General features: G+C 41.5%; 1 long non-coding RNA gene across 1 annotated transcript; it reads right to left on the bottom strand.

Moving 5' to 3' along the window:
• Positions 1-3546: 3546 nt before the first annotated feature.
• On the bottom strand, positions 3547-20314 carry LOC132710418 (uncharacterized). Its single transcript, XR_009621119.2, has 4 exons — positions 20257-20314; positions 8112-8144; positions 5041-5310; positions 3547-3855 (listed from the first exon to the last, which is right to left on the bottom strand). It is a non-coding gene; the product is annotated as an uncharacterized LOC132710418 (long non-coding RNA).
• Positions 20315-21725: the final 1411 nt, after the last annotated feature.

Genomic DNA, 21725 nt, shown 5'->3' with positions numbered 1-21725 from the left:
AGGGAGGGAAGAAGGAAGGAAAAAAGGCGGGAGAGGAGAAGGAAGGAAGGAAGGAGGGAGGGAGGGAAAAAGGAAGGAAGGAAGGAAGGAGGGAGGGAGGGAAGAAGGAAGGAAAGAAGGCGGTAGAGGAGAAGGAAGGAAGGAAGGAAGGAAGGAAGGAAGGAAGGAAGGAAGGAAGGAAGGAAGGAAGGAAGGAAGGCAAGCATATGGCAGATTTATTTACTATTTCTAAACAGAGAGGTTCTCTCTAGAGCAGGGGTGTCAAACTGGATTACTTTGAGGGCCAGATCAGCATTGTAGTTCTCCTCCATGGGCCAGTGGGGAGAGGCAAGGAAGCTATTACGCTAGGGGCCTTCTCTAGGTACTATAACTGCTGATTGAATAAATCACTCATTAGCAGTAAACAGCTGAGTTATATCAGATCAGACTATTGGTCCAGCTCAGTGGTGGGATTCAGCCGGTTCTCTCCAGATTGGGCGAACTGGTAGCGGTGACTTCAGGAGCCTCCACCCACCCACCCGGATGTAATGTGCGAGCACTGCACATGCGCAGAAGGCCGTGCGCATGCGCAGACGAGGCACATGTGAGTTCTCACATTTGCAAACCGGTAGGGAAGGTAAGTGAATCCCACCGCTGGTCCAGCTAATATTTCTGATAGTCTGTTGCATCACTCCAGTGGTGGGTTGTCCCTGGTTTGGACCGGTTCGCAAGAACTGGTAGTAAAACCGGCAGGAGTTCCCGCCCACCGCCCCGGATGTCGTCATCGGTGATCTGTGCATGCGCAGAAGCTTCTGCACATGCGTAGAAGCAAGGTGCGCGAGTGAGAAAAGCGAGCCCGTTGCGATCCAGTAGTAAAGGTAAGTAGAACCCACCCCTGCACCACTCGCTGTCTGATCCTTTCAATTACAGATAGTCCTTGACTTACAACGAATTGTTTAGTGACCAAAGTTACAACTGCACAGTGGTTAGAGCGCAGTATTGCAGGCAGTGGTGGGTTCCTCCCGGTTCGGCCTGATCACCGAACCGGTTTTCTTTGTTCGGGAATCGGGCCCTCAGCCCCCCCAACACCCCCCACGTTAGTCTTACCTTTTATTTGGCCCCACCCCCAATCTATTGCTGCCTCCTGAGTCCCAGCTGATCGGCTAGAAGGAAAAAAAACTGTTTAAACTCTTGCCGTGGGGCTTCAAAGGGCCGCCCTACAGCTGATCAGTGTTAAAAGGCAGTGTGGTGGTAGACCGGTGCCTTCAAAAACAAATGAGTAGACCGCTGCATGCAAAAATAAATGGGTAGACCAGTGCCTCCAAAAACAAATGAGTAGACAGTACAGCTCTGCAAGCAGTTAAAAGCCTGGTAGACCAGTACCAGTACAGCACAATGTGATTGCGGGGCCCCTCGACAGACTATCCAGCATATAGTGAGGGAATGCCCTAACAGAAGGTATCCAGGAGATTCTAGGGACTTCCTCTGCATAACAACGGCAGCTACTGACTGGATCTCCAAACTCGACATTAAACTTTGAAATGTTATTTCTGTTTTCCTTTTAGGTTTTCTTACTGCTTTTTTATTGTTTTAATTGTTTTTAACCTGTAAAAATGAAGTGTTTTAATACTGTGTGTGACCAACCATACGCTAAATAAATAAACCAGTTCCTCTGCTAAATCCTAAAGAATTGTCATATGACATCAAGCTACGCCCACATAACAAAGCCATGCTCACAGAACCGGTAGTAAAAAAATTTAGAACCCACCCCTGATTGCAGGCTACTTCTGCAGACTGCCGGCTGCCTGCAATTTGGCAGTTCAAATCTCACCAGGCTGAAGGTTGACTCAGCCTTCCATCCTTCTGAGGTGGGTAAAATGAGGACCCAGATTGTTGGGGGAAATAGGTTGGCTCTGTAAACCGCTTAGAGAGGGCTGGAAAGCACTGTGAAGCGGTATGGGATTAATGGGAGAATCTCAGCTTTCTCGCAAGATGAGTGTTTAACTTGATGCATAATTGAAATGGACAGTTTTCCATTTTGACAAAGGAAAGTTGTTTAGCTTCAGTTCATTGAAGCTAGAAAGATCTTTTCCCCCAGTACAATTTCTTCCCTTCAAAGAGTAGCTGAGTAAGAAATTTATAGAACACTTAGGATATTTGTCTTGGTCATAATTAAAATGCATCACTAACTCTCGGCCCAGACTTTGGGGAATTTGAAAAAATTAAAACATCATTTTTTAAATTTTTTTCCCCTCAAGATGGTAAACATTCTGTGAATTAGTGCATTGTTCTCAACAGTTGGCAACAACATTAGGCAATGTTTTGCAAAATTCAGCCTTCAGGTCCATATTTCATTCCCTCCACAAAACCAAAATTTAACATATGCATTCTAAGCCATGCATATGCATATAGGTAAACACGGACCATAAAACCAGATACAGCCAGTTTCAAATTTTATGGCAAAATCTGAAACTGTCGACTTCATGGCACTAATTCTTAAATCAATTGATCCAGATTCATTTAATAGGGTGGGAGAAAGTTGTGAGAAGAATCAGTAATCCAGAAGTATCTAAACTGTACATAGAAAGCGGGGAAGGAAATTCAAAATGGCCTCCTGTTAAATGGGAAATAAATTTGAAGAGTCCAGTTAGTCCTCGACTTAGCGACCATTTCTTTAGTGACCGTTTGAAGTTACAACAGCATGGGAAAAAGTGACTTATAACTGTTTTTCACACTTATGACCATTGCAGCATCCCCATGGTCATGTGATCAAAATTTGGATGCCTGGCAACTGGTTCGTATTTATGATGGATGAAGTGTCCCATGGTCATGGGATACGAGACCGCCTTCTGCTATCAATAGCCTCTCACCGACCAGTACGCTCCCATAGAGAGGGGCTTCTCAGGGTGCCGTCAGCCAAACAGTGTCGACTGGCAGCCCCCAGGGGGAGAGCCTTCTCTGTGGGGGCACCTACCATCTGGAACGAGCTCCCCCCGGAGATACGGAGGATCCCGGATCTGCACACGTTTCGTTGTGCTCTCAAAACATTTTTATTTCAGCAGGCTGGCCTGGCCTAACTCTCCCTTTTAAATTTTTAAATCATTTAATCTGTTTTATAAATTGGGTGTTTTAAATTTGTTTTCGGCCAAAATATTTAATAATTTTAATGGATTTTAATGTTTGTATTATCTGTATTTTATCTTGGCTGTTCACCCCCCTGAGTCCTCCAGGAGTAGGGCGGTATAGAAATTTGATACATACATACATACATACATACATACATACATACATACATACATACATACATTTATTTTGCGACCTTCTGACAAGCAAAGTCAATGGGGGAAGCCAGATTCACTTAACAACCCGGTTACTAACTTAACAATTGTAGTGATTTCCTTAACAGCTCTGGCAAGAAAGGTCGTAAAATGGTGCAAAACTCACTTAACAATTGTTTTGCTTAGCAACACAAATTGGGGTTGTTGGTCACAAGGACTACCTGTATTTAGATATACTAAAAAGATGGCTTTTAAACTTTCTAAAATGACCAAACTAAGAAAGTAAAGAAATGATCAGGATATCATTTCTTTGTTTTAATCTGTTTTTCCTGTGAAGTTCACATTTTACACAATCAGCTCAGCTATTAAGAGTGGCTTGTAAATCACACGACATTCATGGAACCTGTAAACCAAACCCAATCCCTTTAAAGCTTGGCTTAGCGTGAAGGATAAATCCATCCTTTCTCTCCAGAAATAAACTTATTATGTCTCAGTTTCTCTCAATATTACTGAGTTTTCTTTTTTTCTTTCCTTCGTTCTTCATTTAGCAGACATATCTTTAAACATCTTAGCTAGTCTTGCTGGTGGGAAGTGCCATCTGTAAAACATTTTACTGTATATAAGTTTTCTTTGTATGCAGTAGACATTGTTAGTTTATAGTTTCTATCCCACAACTTTTGCCATTTATCCAATTCTATAGAATAATCAACGTTTTTAGCCTATGCTATCATTGTTTCTTTTACTTGCTCTTCTTCCATTCTAATACTCAGTAGATACTTATAGATTTTTAAAAATTAGTTTCTCATCAGGTGCTGTTAGGATCTGGTCCAATTCTGTTAGTTCTTTATAAAAAACATGTGTTTTAGCATCTTTTTCATATCTTGATTATATTTGTACATGATGCGGCCACCGTGCTAAATCTATCCCTTGACTATTCAATTCCTTTGCTTTTCAATTCCCCTTTCTCATTCAAAAAATCTTTATATCTTATGATTTTTTTCCCATATCAACCATGAAAACAGAAGATGCTAGTCAGTGGTGGGATTCAAATAATTTAACAACTGGTTCTCTGCCCTAATGACCGGATAGGTGGGTGTGGCCATGGTGGGCGTGGCCAGGGGTGTGACAGGCAGCACTCACCTCCTGCACCCCCCTGGGAGCAAAAACAGGCCACAGGGAGGTCACCCCCTGAAGCCTCCTGGGAAGTGAAAACGGGCCCAGGAAGCCTCCCTAAAGCCTCCTGGGAAGCAAAAACGGGCCTAGGAAGCCTCCCTGAAGCCTCCTGGGAGCAAAAACGGGCCACGGGGGGGCATTGCCCCCCTGCACCCTGTTTTGGGCCTAGGAGGCCTCCGTGCTCTTACCTGGGAACCAAAATGGGGCATGTAGAGACTCCTGGAAGGGGCGGAGCGGGGAGGGAAGGAGCGGAGCCAGCCAGCAATTTAACTACCGGTTCGCCCAAACTGGCTGAATCCCACCACTGATGCTAATGGTACAGTTTGATTACTGTTGGTGTTGGTGGTGAAGGAAGGAACGGAACAAACCCTTTCCGAATTTTTGTTCAAAAAGGCACCTACTCTATAAACCACGATTCTCGTGGTTCTCCAGGCTGTGGAGCTCTGCACCTGCCCTGTGGCATTCATCTAGTATGACATTAATGGCTGAAAGCTTCTAAAAAGCGAGGAAGATTCATCCCCCCGAAGCCTGAGTTAAACTGACTCGAAATCACTCCACTACGGGAAAAGAGCAAAGGTAGAAGGAAGAAACACCATGCCTTGTTTTCTACCTTAATCTTTCTTCACAAGCCAGGGAATATTATGCCACATGTAGAAGCTGCAGCAAAGAGCTGTCAGCTAGCAAGAAGAGGCATCTCTCCAATTGGAAATCTCAGGGAGACATTTGAGATGGGTCTCAAGAGCTGGGCTAATATAGAGTAGGACATCTGATCCTGAAGTCCTGTAAGCTGTCTGATTACTTCTGCAATAACTCGTTGGCTTCACTTCAGCATCCTCCTAGCTGGAAACAGACTCCCTTATAGCCTCCAAGCAGTACCACTCTATATAAATGGAATTGCATTAGAAAACAACAGAGAAGAGGACAGCACCTGTGCATATTAATGAAAAGTTAACATGCGGTAACGGTTTTGGAATATAAAATCGATGCCCTTGCTGGTTGCAAGCCTGCACAATCATACAAATGAAAGGGGTTTTTTTTTCAAAAATTACCTGGGAAATCAGCTCTAAAAATAAACCCAGGTATTCCTGTTACCAAATTAAGTGCATCGCATCCCACAGGAAGCAGGTGACATTTTTTTACTTTTTTAAAAAAAAGATTGTTTATTTACAGTATACATTTTTTCCCTTCTTTAAAATACATAAATGCTGTCTGGGTCTATTTGTTTATACAAAGTATTAATAAACTAGTAATGCAAGTAACATTAATAATAACAACCATAATTAAAATACTAATAGTTACTTATTTGTAATAAGATTCTTACATCATTTACTGTATTACTTTATTATATTATGTAATAATGATAATACTGGTAATAATAATAATAATAATAACAATAACAACAACAACAAAAATAATAATAATGAGGAGGAGGAGGAGGAGGAGGAGGAGGAGGAGGAGGAGATGCCAGAGTTGAAGAAAAAGAACTGGAAAAAAATCACGAAATATCGCAACCTGTCCATCGAAACTACATGGCTATGGATGAAACATGTAACCGTGATACCCATTGTCATCGGGGCACTTGGTACCATGTCCAAGAATTTTATAAGATACATCAACAAATTGCAGCTTCACACCAGTGGAACTGCAAAAAACTGCGCTACTTGGAACATCGTACATCTTAAGAAGGTACTTGGTTGATACCTAGGACGCTGGCAGCAACTCGTATCAACTATTAGCGCCAGTCAATGGTATTTGTGATGCATTTTTGAATGTTCAGTTGACTGAGTTTCATGTTTAATGAATAAAGTAAATAATAATAATAATAATAATAATAATAATAAATAATAAATAATAATAATAAAAAATAAATAAATAAATAAATAAGAAATTGTGTGTTGTCCCCATTGTAATTGGAGCCCTTGGAGTAATATCCAAAGGGCTACCCCGCTATTTAGAAATTCTAAATTTGCCGGACTTGAACATTTTGACTCTACAAAAAACCACCTTACTCGGAGCAGCTTACATCCTCCGACGATACCTTAACAGTTCCTAGGTCCTTGGTTAGGACTCGAGCTGCTGAGCTATTAACCAGCCTCAAAGGCTGTGAATCTCACTAAAGATTAACTAATAATAATAATAATAATAATAATAATAATAATAATAATAATGCATTTTTGAATGTTCAGTTGACTGAGTTTCATGTTTAATGAATAAAGTATACAATAATAATAATAACAACACTAGTAATAATGCTAATGTTTGCTTATGTATAATACAATTTCTTGCATCCTTTTCTTATATATATTATTAATCTTTCATCTTTTAATTTCTATCTCTTTTATCCAACCATTGATAGAACATATCCCATGTTAAAAAATATTCTGTTTCTTCTTTATCCTTTATAATTAAAGTAATTAATTTTTACTTTTCCTATAGCAGATAAATCTGCACTTACCCTTATTTGGTATACTATAGATGCCAAAAAAATATTTAATATTGAATTTGCTCTCTAATGAACTACATCATCATCCAAGAATTAACCCCCAATTCACCATTCTTAGGAATGAGAAAGTGAGTCCGGTTAATCATAATCTTCTCTTGTACATAAAATAAAGATAAAATAACGGTTTCTCCTGTGGAGTTGTGTCCAATTCTAGAGGGAGGTAGCCATCTCTGTTTCTTAGCTGAGGGAGCCAGTGTGGTCCGAAGACACTTCTGTGGTCCTGTGACTAGCATGACTATACACCAAGGAGTGTGGGACATTGTTACCTTCCCACTGAAGTAGTATCTAGTAGGACATAGCACATAAGCAATGCTTGAGAAGGGTCTGCAGGATTGACTAGGACGCTACACTTCCTCTTCACGACCTGTCCTCTCACATTTTTGTCAAGGAAACTACATAGAAATAGGCTTATGTTCAACTTGAATTGAAGGAGAATTGAACAACACTAGAGCTACAGTTCTGTACCACTAAAGTGTAACACAATTTGATTTATTTCAAAATTAATCTGAATGGGATTGCGATACTATTTATATTTGGAAGGAAATCGACGAAGAGTTCTACAAGGCTTCTCTCAAGCCACATTTCAAGTGTGAAAAACATCCTTGGATCTTTTCAAAGAAATCTCAGCTTGTGGCTACATTCTTTACTGAAGCTTGTGAAGATAAGTGAACGCAAAACATCAAGACACATGCCTACAATGACAGATTTGAACCAGTAATATATTATACAAGTATGATCACTCTAATTCTCTACTACTCCCTGCACCTCTGTTTCTGAAGGAAAAATGTGCTTCAGGGAAAAAAGGAGGGAGGAAAGGAGGGAAAGAAGGAAGGAGGGAGGGAAGGAAGGAAGGAAGGAAGGAAGGAAAAGGAAGAGGGAGAGGGAGAGAGGGAAGGAGGGAGGGAAGGAAGGAAGGAAAAGGAAGAGGGAAAGGGAAGGAAAGAGGGAGGGAGGGAAGGAAGGAACGAAAAGGAAGAGGGAGAGATGGAGAGGGAGAGGGAAGGAAGGAGGGAGAGGGAGAGAGGGAAGGAGGGAGGGAAGGAAGGAAGGAGGGAGAGAGAGAAGGAAGGAGGGAGGGGGAGGGAAGGAAGGAAAGGACGGAAGGAAGGAGAGAGAGAGAAAGAGAAAGAGAGAAAGGGAAAGAAGGCTACAGACAGGATTTCTCCTCCTTCTCTTACCAAATCTTGGATATAGCCCCAGAATCCATTCCTCTCTGTCCATGGAACCAAAAGAGAAAATAGTGTGTTAATATCATGGGATTATCATAACAATTGTGTCTAGTTTAATTTAATTTCAATTATACGGATATAATTTTATTCTTGGACCCATTCAAGTTAACGTCTTTTCTCACCTATTATTTAAAACTTTTCTTCCACTCTCAAGAGAAAAAAAAGGATGCCTTTATTCTCAGGACCTTTTACGTTGAAGTCCAAATTTCCCTGCCCCACTGGGGACATAGACAATTTAAGGAACACATTTTGGTTTTCCTGACCTGCTCATTCATGTTTTCTAAGCCAAAACTCCTTGAACTTAAACAACAATTTCAGTCTGAATAGTTGTTGGGGAATAAAATTTAAACAAAAAACAAAAAACCAGAGCAATGAGACTTGTTATTTTCTATGGCAACAGATTGTATCTTCATTGACTTTTCCTTTTTTTAAAAAAAAAAAGAAAACCAGCCTTTTCTTTTGACCTGCACTTCTTTCCTTTGAAAAAGAAGGCCATAACTTGAAACACCGAAGCTGTGAATATTCAACATACTGCAGCTCGTTTAGTAAAACATTATGCCGTATAAAGCGATCGTTCGGCATAATAAACCATTTCTTAACCAGGTCCCCGAACTGTGCTGGAAACCTGGACGTGTCCAATAGACTTCTGTCTAGAAGCTTTAAAAGTATTCTCCACAGACAGGAAGGCAGCTCTGCCTTGCTCAGATTGCCTGCTGTATCACTGCATAGCAGCTGCCTCCTCGTGCAGAAGGCAAGGCAGTAAATCCCAGGCAACAGGACAAAGAGAAGGAAGCCAGGAAAAAGAAAAGAAAAGAAAAGAAAAGAAAAGAAAAGAAAAGAAAAGAAAGAAAGAAAGAAAGAAAGAAAGAAAGAAAGAAAGAAAGAAAGTAAGTCATGCTGCAAACTTAAAAGGCAAGAGGCAACTCAGAAAAAATTCTTCCCTCTCCCATCCTCTAAGGTTTCCTCAATGCTATTTCTCCACCATTACTGAACCATCCCAGAGTAATAAGGAGAAGAAGAATTGCAGATATTTCTTGTCTTACAACAGGGGTGTCAAACTCAAGGCCCGGGGGCCAGATCCGGCCCGCGGGGTGCTTAGATCTGGCCCATGGGGCTGCCTTGGAAACAGCAAAGGACCGGCCCACGATGCCTCTGGCAGCGGAAACAGAGCTCAGGGGGGCATGTGACCAGGGGGTGTGGCCAGCTCAATGTCACTCATTGAGGTTCCATTTTCGATCGTGACGGCCTCCTGCAGCCCTCTGCCAGGAAAAATGGAGGCCCGGGGAGGCCGCACACTCTGTTTTCGCTGGCAGAGAGGTGCAGGAGGCCATCGCGGTAGAAAATGGAGCCTTGACGAGTGATGTCGAGCCGGCCACGGCCCCTGGCCATGTGCACCCCCCCCCCCCGGCCCCATGAGATCAAACACAACCCTGATTCGGCCCTCAATGAAATCGAGTTTGACACCCCTGTCTTACAACCATTCATTTAGTGACCGTTCAGTTCAGCGGTAGGTTCTACTTACCTTTACTACTGGTTCGCAGCGGGGCATGCGCAGAAGCGTTTTGTGGACATCGGGATCGGTGGGCGGAGCCTCCTGCCGCTTTTACTACCAGTTCTATAGAACCGGTGCGAACCGGGGGCAACCCACCACTGGTTCAGTTAGAATAGCAGTGAAAAAACTGACTTATGACCGTTTTTTCACACTTAATGACCATTGCAGCATCCCTGTGGTCATGTGATCAAAATTCGAATGCTTGGCGACTGGCTCATAAGTTTTTGCGGTGTCCCGGGATCGTGTGATCCCCTTTTGAGACCTTCTGACATGGAAAAATCAATGGGGAAGCCAGATTTTTTTTTTTTTTAAATTTGATTTATATGCCGCCCTTCTCCGGAGACTCAGGGCGGCTTACAATGCGCTAAGCAATAGCCTTCATTCTTTTGTATATTTATACAAAGTCAGCTTATTGTCCCCACAACTGGGTCCTCAATTTACCTACCTTAGAAAGGATGGAAGGCTGAGTCAACCTTGAGCCTGGCGAGATTCGAACCTGCAGTAATTGCAGGCAGATGGTCTTAATAACAGGGTGCTTTAGACCACTGTACTACCAAGGCTCTAAGATTCACTTAACAACCGTGTTACTAACTTAACAAAGGCAGTGATTCACTTAACAAGAAAGGTCATAAAATGAGGGAAAACTCGCTTATCCGCTGTCTTGCTTAGCAACAGAAATTTGGGGATCAATTTTGGTCATAGGTCGAGGACTAGTATTCTGGTTAGTTAGGGGACAAAACACCTTGGGATGCATGAGGGAAACTGCCATATATCAAAGCCAGGGTGACCCTCCAAGACATTTTCCTGAATGTGGATAAATTTGGAATTTGAATTGCATGTGGATGGAAACTGAACAAGGAGAGATTCAACCTAGAAATAAGGAGAAATTTTCTGACATTGGGAACCATCAACCAATGGAATAGAAGTTGCCTTCAGAAATTGTGGGAGCTTCATCACTGGAGGCTTTCAAGAAGAGACTGGACTGCCATCTGTCAGAAATCGTGTGGGGTCTCCTGCTTGGGTGGGGGGTTGGACTAGATGACCTACAATGTCCCTTCCAACTCTGTTGTTCTATTCTATATTAGAACTGCAGAGAAAACAATGGCTACCAACCTTCCTTCCATTGAGGATCTGTATACTGCACGGGTCAAAAAGAGGGCTGTGAAAATATCTACAGACCCCTCACGTCCTGGACATAAATTGTTTCAACTTTTAACCTCAAAACGACAGTTATAGAGCAGTGATGGCTAACCTTTTCTGGACCGAGTGCCCAAAGCGTGCCGTGCAAACCCCCAAAATGCATTGCACGAGTGGCCCCCCCCTGCACTCCCCCTGCCCCCCCCCGCGCTTGTCGGCAGAGATCCAAAGACCAGCTGGCCAGTGGGAGGCATGCATGCATGCACAGCAGAGCTGAACTGGGGCAACTACATGCGTGCCATCAGAGAGGATGCTGCGTGCCACCTCTGGCATGTGTGGCATAGGTTCACCATCACAGTTATAGAGCATTGCACACCAGACGCAAGGACAATTTTTTCCCACATGCCATCATACTGCAAAACAACTAATTTTTTTTTAATTTGATTTATATGCCACCCTTCTCCGGAGACTCAGGGAGGCTTACAATGCGTTAAGCAATAGCCTTCATACTTTTGTATATTTATACAAAGTCAGCTTATTGCCCTCACAAACCGGGTCCTCAATTTACCTACCTTAGAAAGGATGGAAGGCTGAGTCAACCTTCAGCCTGGTGAGATTCGAACTTACAGTAATTGCAGACAGCTGGTGTTAATCACAATCACAATCCTTTTGGTCTGCTGAGCCACCAGGCCCGTGGTGGCTCCCACAACACTGTCAAACTATTTACTAAATACTAAGTATTACTATTATTCTTCTCATCCTTCCTATTACCTATCTCCTTTCCTACTTATGACTATAACCTTGTTGCTTGTATCTTTACGATTTATATTGTTTTATTTAGTTTCTTGGAATGATTTTGATTGCTTACTTAGTATCCTATGACTATCACTAAGTGTTGTATCTTATGACTCACGATGAATGTGTTTCTGATGGCTATGATTTATCACTTATATCTTTTATGTACACTGAGAGCTTATGCACCGAAGACAAACTCCTTGTGTGTCCAATCACACTTGGCCAATAAGGAATTCTATTCTATTCAAGGATTAAATCCAGTCATGTATTTCCGTGAACACAATGAGAGTATTAACGGTGAATCAAAACCTGTTCGCAAGGCCAATAAGGATGATTTTGGTGGCACATATGCACTCGGCACTCAGTTATCTGGATCCAAAATAAGACATGAAAAGTATTGACTTAGCATAATACAATTCCTGGCTGAAACTGGATTTACACTCTTTCCTGTTAGACATTCACATCAAGATTCATTCCGCTTAATGGAACATCTGTCATTGCAGATGTGCCTGTTTTATCTTGCCCCTTTTTAGCCATTTCTAGCAGGGTCCATTGTCACAAATGGTATTGTAAATCCTTTGCCATTCTGGTTCTAGCTTCGCTATTCAAGACCGAACAACATTGAGTAAGCCAATTCAATGTAACAGTGAGCGCCTCTCTGCTCACTGCTGGTAAGGGGATGTGCTATTATTTTTAATCCTGTGATTAATATGAGCCGGCACTACTGTATGGATTTATTATTGACCATATGGTCATTAATTGCCATGGCTTCCCCCAAGTTGCCGCCCAGAACATCTGCAGCTCCTGCGTGTGGCTGCTTCTTTCTTTGGCTTCGGAAAACCACAGTAACAGCTTCTCCGGTGGACACAATGGCGGAGAGATGCCTGCAGCAACATGCTCTCCAAAGAGCGATTAAAGGAAAACAAGGAAAAAAGCATGTTTTAAACCCAAACAACAAGGGAGGGGGAAACCATTATCCATGATGTTTCTCATCTGTTCCAGCTGGAGTGATTTTTAATTGCAGGCTGCTACAGAGACATCTCAAAAGCAACAGCTGTTGACAGAGACTTAGGAAAAGCAGCATGAGTAGGATTAACCGTTTCATACGATGTAGAGTCGGGTCTGTAGGTGAACCAACTGCCTAATGGATAGAAGGAATTCAGGAGAAAATTGTTTGGTTCTCAACTGAATGTGAGCTCTTCTCATTTGCTCATTTTCTAGCCAATGAACCAGGCTTCTTCAGCTTGGATACCAGACAAATGTGTAGACTTCAATTTTCAAAATTTGCCATCCCTGGGAATTTTGAAACCTGAGGTTCAACATCTGGAGAACACCCAAAGGGCTTCATAAACAACTGGAAAGTTAATCATCATTTGAAATTGATGAGCAGTTCTCCAAATATTTGTAATCTGGTTCCCCAATTATATTTAAAAAAAATATCCAAGAGAGAATAAATATGTTAGAGAGAATTCTACTCCCATATACGGTATATATAAAATTAATGTACAAAATTAATGTGATCACCTGTGGGGAAAATATGTATGCATATGTCATTCAAACAAGACCACAAACAAAAATTATTAGTATGGAAAAACATCAAACAGAAGCAATTTCCAGGATAAAATATATTTTAAAAGAGGGGGGGGGAAAGGGAAAGAAAATCCTCAGATACAAGAAGCCAACCTGGCACATTCTCAAAATTTAGAAAAGCAGAATTGGACACATTTTGCTAAAATGAGAAACTGAGAGAACTTGACACGAGATATTTGCCCATGCTTTTGAAGTGGAAGAGTGTTCTGTTCAGAAGAATTTAGCTTTGCTCATTTTCTTCTAAGTGTGAACCAAAATTGTGCATCTCTTTATAATCAAGATGGAAGAGCTGAGAAAAGAAGAGAAGAAAGAAAGAAAGAAAGAAAGAAAGAAAGAAAGAAAGAAAAAAGAAAAAAGAAAAAAGAAAAAAGAAAAAGAAAGAAAAGAGGGTAGAGTAGTGGAATGGAGTGGAGTGTAGGGTAGGGTAGGGTAGGGTAGGGTAGGGTAGGGTAGGAGAGGAGAGGAGAGGAGAGGAGAGGAAAAGAGAAGAGAAGAGAAGAGAAGAGAAGAGAAGAGAAGAGAAGAGAAGAGAAGAGAAGAGAAGAGAAGAGAAGAGAAGAGAAGAGAAGAGAAGAGAAGAGAAGAGAAGAGAAGAGAAGAAGAGAGGGATTGTCTATCTGGGCAGACAATAGAATATATGATGTCAGTCCGTCTCCTTTTTTTCTAGTCATCACCTATTCATATACCATCTTCACTCTTTGGACACAATTTACTAGGAACAAGAGGCAGCCTGTATTGCCAACATACATGTGGCAATATGTATGTGTGTATACGTATATGTATGTGTATATGTGTATACACATATACCAGTGGTGAAATCCAATTTTTTTACTACCAGTTCTGTGGGCGTGGCTTGGTGGGCGTGGCTTGGTGGGCATGGCAGGGGAAGGATACTGCAAAATCTCCATTCCTACCCCACTCCAGGGGAAGGATACTGCAAAATCCCCATTCCCTCCCCACTCCTGGGGGAAGGATATTGCAAAATCTCCATTCCCACCCCACTCTGAGGTCAGCCAGAGGTGGTATTAGCCATTTCTCTGAACTACTTGAAATTTCCGCTACCGGTTCTCCAAACTGCTCAAAATTTCTGCTACCGGTTCTCCAGAACCTGTCAGAACCTGCTGGATTTCACCCCTGATATATACACATACATATTGCATATGTATGTGTGTGTGTGTACAAGACACATTGATGGTCAGTAACCTGATTAGACTTAACTGGAAAAACTCAGGGAGGGTAAGTCTATCATGGCCGATAGGATTGGGGTTTGTTGTTGTTGTTTAAAGATTTGATATTATCTCCAGGTTGACGGAAGCATGAATAGCAACATATAGAAAGATGGATCTCCACATTTTTCTTGTGAGTACCCAAGAAGCATCTAGTTGGCCTCTGTGAAAACCAAAATGTTGCAGCCAGACAGCTTTGACCCTGTGTTCTTCTGTTTCACTACTGAGGTATGAAAACAAATGAGTAAATTCACAGTGTATTTTTACTCTTCCAACTCCACCAATTATTTACTCTCCATTCCTCTCCAAGGTAAACTGTTGTGTAAGCTTTTCTAGATCTGCTATTTCTGGTGCTGGGTATTATAACAAAACCTTCTTCAAGTGAGTATCCTCTAGTAAGTATTTCATTGGATATTAATTCTTGAAGTCTACCAAGCAATATAAATTATGGGTTATGAAGCCTATCCTTCTGAACATCTCACTTCCCAATTATTATAGTGTAGATTAAGTGATGTAGGTAGTCCTTGTCTTACAACAGTTCATTTAGTGACGACTCTGAAAAAAGTGACTTATTTTTCATACTTATTTTTATACCATTGCAGCATCTCCATGGTCATGTGATCAAAATTTAGATGCTTGGCAACTGACTCATTTTTATGGCGGTTGCCATGTCCCAGGGTCATGTGATTCCCTTTTGCGACCTTCTGACAAGCAAAGTCAATGGGGAAGCCCGATTTACTTCACAGCTGTGTTATTAACTTAACAACTGATGTGATTCACTTAACAACTGTGGCAAGAAAGGTCATAAAATGGGGCAAAAGTCACTTAACAAATGTCTTGCTTAGCAACATAAATGTTGGCTTCAATTATGGTTGTAAGTTGAGGACTACCTGTAGAGTAAAATATGTGAGGTAAAACTTGACCTGATAAATTCATAGGCCTGTATTTTTCTTCGTAACAATATAGAAATGCTTAACCATTTAATAGATAAATTATTAGAATTCTTTATTGGCCAAGTGTGATTGGACACACAAGGAACTTGTCTTTGGTGCATATGCTCTCAGTGTACATAAAGAAAAATAAAATACATTCATCAAGAATCATAAGATACAACACTTAGTGATAGTCATAAGATACTAAGTAAGCAATCAAATCATACTAGGAAACAAACAAAACAATATAAATTATAAAGATACAAGCAACGTGGTTATAGTCATAAGTGGGAAGAGATAGGTACTAGGCAGGGATGGGTTCTAAAAAATTTTACTACCGGTTCTGTGGGCGTGGCTTATTTTGTGGGCGTGGCTTGATGGTCATGTGACAATTATTTAGGATTTAGCAGAGATACTGGTCTACCAGGCTTTTAACTGCTTGCAGAGCTGTACCAATCTACCCATTTATTTTTGCAGGCACTAATCTACTCATGTATTTTTGCAGGCACCGGTCTACTCATTTGTTTTCTTTTAACACTGATCAGCTGTAGGGCGGCCCTTTGAAGCCCCACAGCAAGAGTTTAAACAGTTTTTTTTCCCTCTAGCCATCAGCTGGGACTCAGGAGGCAGCAATAGATTGGGGGTGGGGCCAAATAAAAGGTAAGAATAACGCGGGAGGTGGGTGGGTGGGGCGCGGGGGGGCAGAACCAGTTCGGTGATGTCATATCGTCACCGCTACCAGCTTGGGAGAACCGGGCCGAACCGGGAGGAACCCACCACTGGTACTAGGAAGGATGAGAAGAAGAATAGTAATACAGTCTTAGTAAATTGTTTGACAGTGTTGTGGGAATTAGTTGTTTAGCAGAGTGATGGCATTTGGGGAAAAAACTGTCCTTGTGTCTAGTTGTTCTATAGTGTCTAGTCTTCAACATTGGGAGTTTGGTGGCTCTCCATCTAAATATTAGACAATTATTTCTGCAATAAGCCAAGTTGGATAGATGAGGCCACCTGCTGTGACAGCTAATGTGATAATAATATATTAAATACATGCATAATATACTGTTTCTGTTTTTTGGAAGTCGATTACTTTTTTTCTTGGCAGGTTATGCATTACCTCAGATTGTACCCAATTTGGGGACAAGAATTGATGAGACAAGGGAATATATATATATATATTCTTCGTAAAAATGTTCTTCACGAGTTAAATTGATTTTATAAAACAAGCAGGCCAAAAGAATAGGTGTGCTTTTTCTGTTCAATTTTTTTGGGGCAATTTTCCCAACAAAATTCTAGCAAAAAGAAGGCCCAGTAATTAAGAGAGGGGGAGACAATGAGAGTGTTAATTTTATATGCAGATGAGATTAATAAATTAAGGACATTTGCTTGCATATAAATGAGAAGACAGCCCATTTATATGCTTAATCATAACTTTGTTCTTTTTCTTTGCCCAAAGTTTGCAAGCATTATTTTTCATACAGACAGGTTCCCTCCCTCTAAGCTGTTTTTTTTCTTTCTCTTTTTGTGTAGAAAATAATAATAAAGATGCTTTGAATTATTTATAGCAGCTGTCCAAAAACGGCTAATCTTTTCCCACTGTCAGTGAATGAGGAGGTAAAGTTGGGTGTATATCATTTTATCTACTTACTAAGCAAAACCTATGCATCCTTTTCTGAAAACAAGCTATTTTACTTATGAGTAAAGCATTTTTAATACATTTTCTGTATAATAATGACTGATTGGTCATTGATACACCCAGGATCACAAGTCTTGGTTCTCCATAATCCATCTGAACTTCTCTTCAATTTGATGGGATAATAGTTCGGTTTACAATGTTTTTTTCTGTTTCTAAAATTCCCTTCTAAAAATTCCTTTCCTAGCAGCAAAGAAATGTTGGGGAAAATCTCATGGGAGAAATGAGATACAGGGAATCCTCGACTTATGACCACAATTGGGAAACAGAATTGCTAAGAAAGATGGTTGTTATGTGAGTTGCCATCCGATTTTGTGACTTTTTTTTGTCACAGTTGTTTAGTGAATCACATGGCTGTTAAGCAAATATGGCTTCTCCAATTGACTCTGCTTGTTGAAGGCAGAGCTGGCAAGCTCACAAATGGGAATCACATGATCCCAGGATACTATCATTGCTGTAAATCAATCCTGGTTTATTTTGATCACATGAACATGGGGGATGCAGTGGCCCTCATAAGGACCAGTTCTGGTGGGATTCAAATTTTTTTACTATCGGTTCTGTGGGCGTGGCTTGTTGGACATGCAGGGGAAAGATACTGTAAAATCTACATTCCCTCCTCACTTCAGGGGAAGGTTACTGCAAAATCCCCATTTCTTCCCAATCAGCTGGGACTGATTAGATGGGGGCGGGGCCAGTCAGAGGTGGTATTTACCGGTTCTCCGAACTACTCAAAATTTCCTCTACCGGTTCTCCAGAACTGGTCAGAACCTGCTGAAACCGACCTCTGGACGGTTGTAAGTCACTTTTTTTTCAGTGCCACTGTAACTTTGAATGGTCACCGAACAAATGGTTGTAACTTGAGGACTACCTATAGCTATAGTAACCAAGGCCAGCAACCAATAGGATTAAAAAGTTTAAATGGCAGTTTACCAGTGGTGAAATGTAAAATTTGTCACTACCTGTTCTGTGGGCATGGCTTGGTGGTGGTGGGATAATGTGACTGAGTGGGCGTGGCCAACTTCTTCTCTTTTTTTAACTTTTAAAAGCATTTTTTCCTACAACCTCAAGAGGTTGTAGAAAAAATGCTTTTAAAAGCCTCTGACGATCAGGCAACTCAGCTGGGATCGTCAGAGGTTTTTAAAAGCATTTTTTTTTTTACTTTTAAAAGGATTTTTTCAGCCAAAGAGGTTGTAGAAAAAAATGCTTTTAAAAGTAAAAAAAAACAGCCTCTGATGATCGCGTGGGTCAGCTAGGCATGTGGGTGGGGGGGCGGGCGCAGGGACTTTTGCTACCGGTTCTCCGAACCACCTGCCACCATCGCTACCGGATCATGCGATCCGGTCCGAACCGGGAGTATTTCACCCCTGCAGCTTACCCCTCATTTTTTTTTAATATGTGTCTTGCATGCAACCCACATAAGAAGCAGGACTTCAATTGCACAATCATGGCTGCCATATTGATTTTTTTTAAAAAAAAATAATCTTGCTTTCAAATAATAACTATACTGCTCGAGCTAGGCTGTTTTAAAATAAAATATTGTAAGATGTTGCAAAATCCTTTTGCCTTCCATCGTTCCCAACATCAGGGTCTTTTCCAAGGAGTCCTCACTTCTCATTTGGTGGCCAAAAAACTTCAGCTTCAGTCCTTCCAAAGAACAGTCAAGGTCGATTTCCTTTAGGATTGACTGGTTTGATTTTCTTGCTTTCCATGGGACTCTCAAGAGTAAAAGCATGATAGTGATAGAAAAACTCCTAACAGAAAACAAAATGGGAATATTTAAAGCCGGGGAGTGGGCCTTTCTAAAGCCAAAAAGCCAAGTATTAGTATAGGTGATCCTCAACTTACGACCACAATTGAGCCCAAAATTTCTGTTGTTAAGTGAGACATATATTAAGTGAGTTTTGCCTCATTTTATTACCTTCCTTGCCACAGCTTTTAAGTGAATCACCGCAGTTGATAAGATGGTTGTTAAGTGAATCTCGCTTCCTCACTGACTTTGCTTGTCAGAAGGTCTCAAAAGGTAATCACATGACCTTGGGACACACAGCAACCGTCATAAGTACGAACCAGTCACCAAGCATCTGAATTTTGATCACTTGGATGATAGGGATATTTCTAACTGTGAAAAACATTCATAACTGTGAAAAACAGTGATAAGTCACTTTTTTCAGTGCCGTTGTAACTTAGAACGGACACTAAATGAACTGTTGTAAATCAAGGACTATCTGTAATTCCACCAGCAGTACCAACCTCTACCTCCAACAATCGGATAAAATCAAAATCACCCCCCAGGAGAAAGTCAACAGAAATTCTCAAGCTCTCAGGGAATAGGAAGAAAAACAGATGCCTCTTTTAGGTAAAGGTAAAGGTTCCCCTTGCACATATGTGCTAGTCGTTCCTGAATCTAGGGGGCAGTGTTCATCTCTGTTTCAAAGCCGAAGAGCCAGCACTGTCCGAAGACATCAACGCCAAAGGCGCACGGGATGCTGTTACCTTCCCACCAAAGGTGGTCCCTATTTTTCTACTTGCATTTTTTACGTGCTTTTGAACTGCTAGGTTGGCAGAAGCTGGGACAAGTAACAGGAGCTCACCCCATTACGCGGCACTAGGGATTCGGACCGCTGAATTGCCGACCTTTCGATCGACAAGCTCAGCATCTTAGCCACCGCGTCCCGTATGCCTCTTTTACTGGGGCAAAAAAAAAAAAAATGACTTCTGAAAAATGACAAGGCCAATTTCAACAAAACATCGTTGGAAGTCATTGAAACAAAATTCTGGAGCTTTATTCTCATCCAATAGGCTTGTCCTTAACTTTTTAATCATTCACTTTCAACAGACATTAGAGTACCCGCTACATGTTCAATCAGATTCATTGCCTTTCTCTCTGTTGGAAGATGCCCAAAACGATATAAGTCATCAGACCCAGGTCTTCCAAATCAGCATCAAACAGATTAATGGGACGACTCGCCCTTCTTTCTTGCTTTTAATATCCTGTTTCTGTCCTTTACAGATGACTTTTAGACTCTCTCTGTATTGTTATCATGTGTTAATATGATAGTGCTTATCCCATCTTTTTTTTTTCCTAGCCCTTGTGAACAAGAACAACAGCAGCTCTCTAATTCATAAGGAAAAATATATGCGCTACCCACCATTAATATCTGAATATACTTACATACTTTTTGAGCCCAGGTTTTGGTGCTGGATGGAAAAAATGTCACTGGATTCACCTCAGTGGTGGGATTCAAAATTTTTTACTACCGGTTCTGTGGGCGTGGCTTGGTGGACGTGGCCAGGGGTTGTGACAAGCAGGACTCGGCCTTCTGTACCCCCCTGGGAGCAAAAACAGGCCACGGGGAAGATGCGCCACTCCCTCCGCGGCCCGCTTTGGGCCTAGGAGGCACCCCTGAAGCCTCCTGGGAGTGAAAATGGGCACGGGGGGGGGCGCACCGGTCCCCCACGCCCCGTTTTGGTCCTAGGAGTCCTCCCTGCACTTACCTGGGAGCCAAAATGGGGTGCGTGGGTACTCCAGGAAGGGGTGGGGCAGGAAGGGGCAGGGCCAGCCAGCAATTTAACTACCAGTTAGCCCAAACCGGCTGAATCCCATTACTGATTCACCTGGTTTATATTTTAGCATATTATTTATCCAGCTTTTCTTTTCATTCTTAGCAACTAGTTTGTGGGGTAGGCTGAGAGGACAGATAATTTATTTTCATTTATTTATTAAATTTCTATGCTGCCCATTTCATTAATACTGCGACTCTGGGCAGCTTACACTTTAATGCAAAGATAAAAAATGCTAAGAAATAATTTCAAATACCATGTTTTCCCGAAAATAAGACCTTGTCTTATATTTTTTTTGAACCCCGAAATAAGTGCTTGGCCTCATTTTCGGGGAGGTCTTATCATTTTGGGGCACGTGGAGTAAGATGGGATTCCTCTTGCCATCTCACCTGATTTCCAGCTCTGTCTCCCTAACCCTAATCAGACAAAATGGCGGGGGCTGGCTGCGCATGCATTTAAATATTTTAGGGGAGGGCTTATTTTCAGGGAGGGTTTATTTTCAGGGAGGGTTTGTCTTAGCGCATGCGCTCAAAAGCCTGATTGGGCTTATTATCAGGGGATGTCTTATTTTTGGGGAAACAGGGTAGAATAAAAAATTAAAAATTAAAAACCAAGATGTGGGAAGCCTGTAGGAAAGAATCTTCTCTACCCCCTATGTAGCAGGCCCATTGAAGGCCCAGGCCAAATGACAGAGTCAAGATTTTAGGCTTTTCCGGAAGGCTAGGAATATGGGGATAGATCTCACCTCTGATGGGAGAATATTCCAGAGGAAGGGGGCAATAACAGTAAAGGGTCTTCTCCTGGGCCCCACCAGGATCCAAAATAGGCCATTTCCACAGGAACAAGTGGGGCAGATTAGTCCCGTTGGAGTAAGGCAGTTGTTCCTCAGATGCCCTGGACTTATTCAAAGTCATTCAGACTAATTGGGACCTAGTTTGACAATCTAACCATTATTATTTTACATTTTTCCTCATTCCTGGCTAATTTCTAACTCAGATAACCTCAGACAATTGGAAATGAGATAAGAGGAAGGCTGTTTGGGAAAGCATATTTTAAAAGAACCAATAAACGGTAAGCTTT

The sequence above is a fragment of the Pantherophis guttatus genome, chromosome 8, assembly GCF_059756535.1.
Source record: "Pantherophis guttatus breed Tessera chromosome 8, ASM5975653v1, whole genome shotgun sequence".
Classification (NCBI taxonomy): Eukaryota; Metazoa; Chordata; class Lepidosauria; order Squamata; family Colubridae; genus Pantherophis; species Pantherophis guttatus.
The sequence above is the reverse complement of the archived record's forward strand: the minus strand, read 5'-3'. Positions and strand labels throughout refer to the sequence as shown.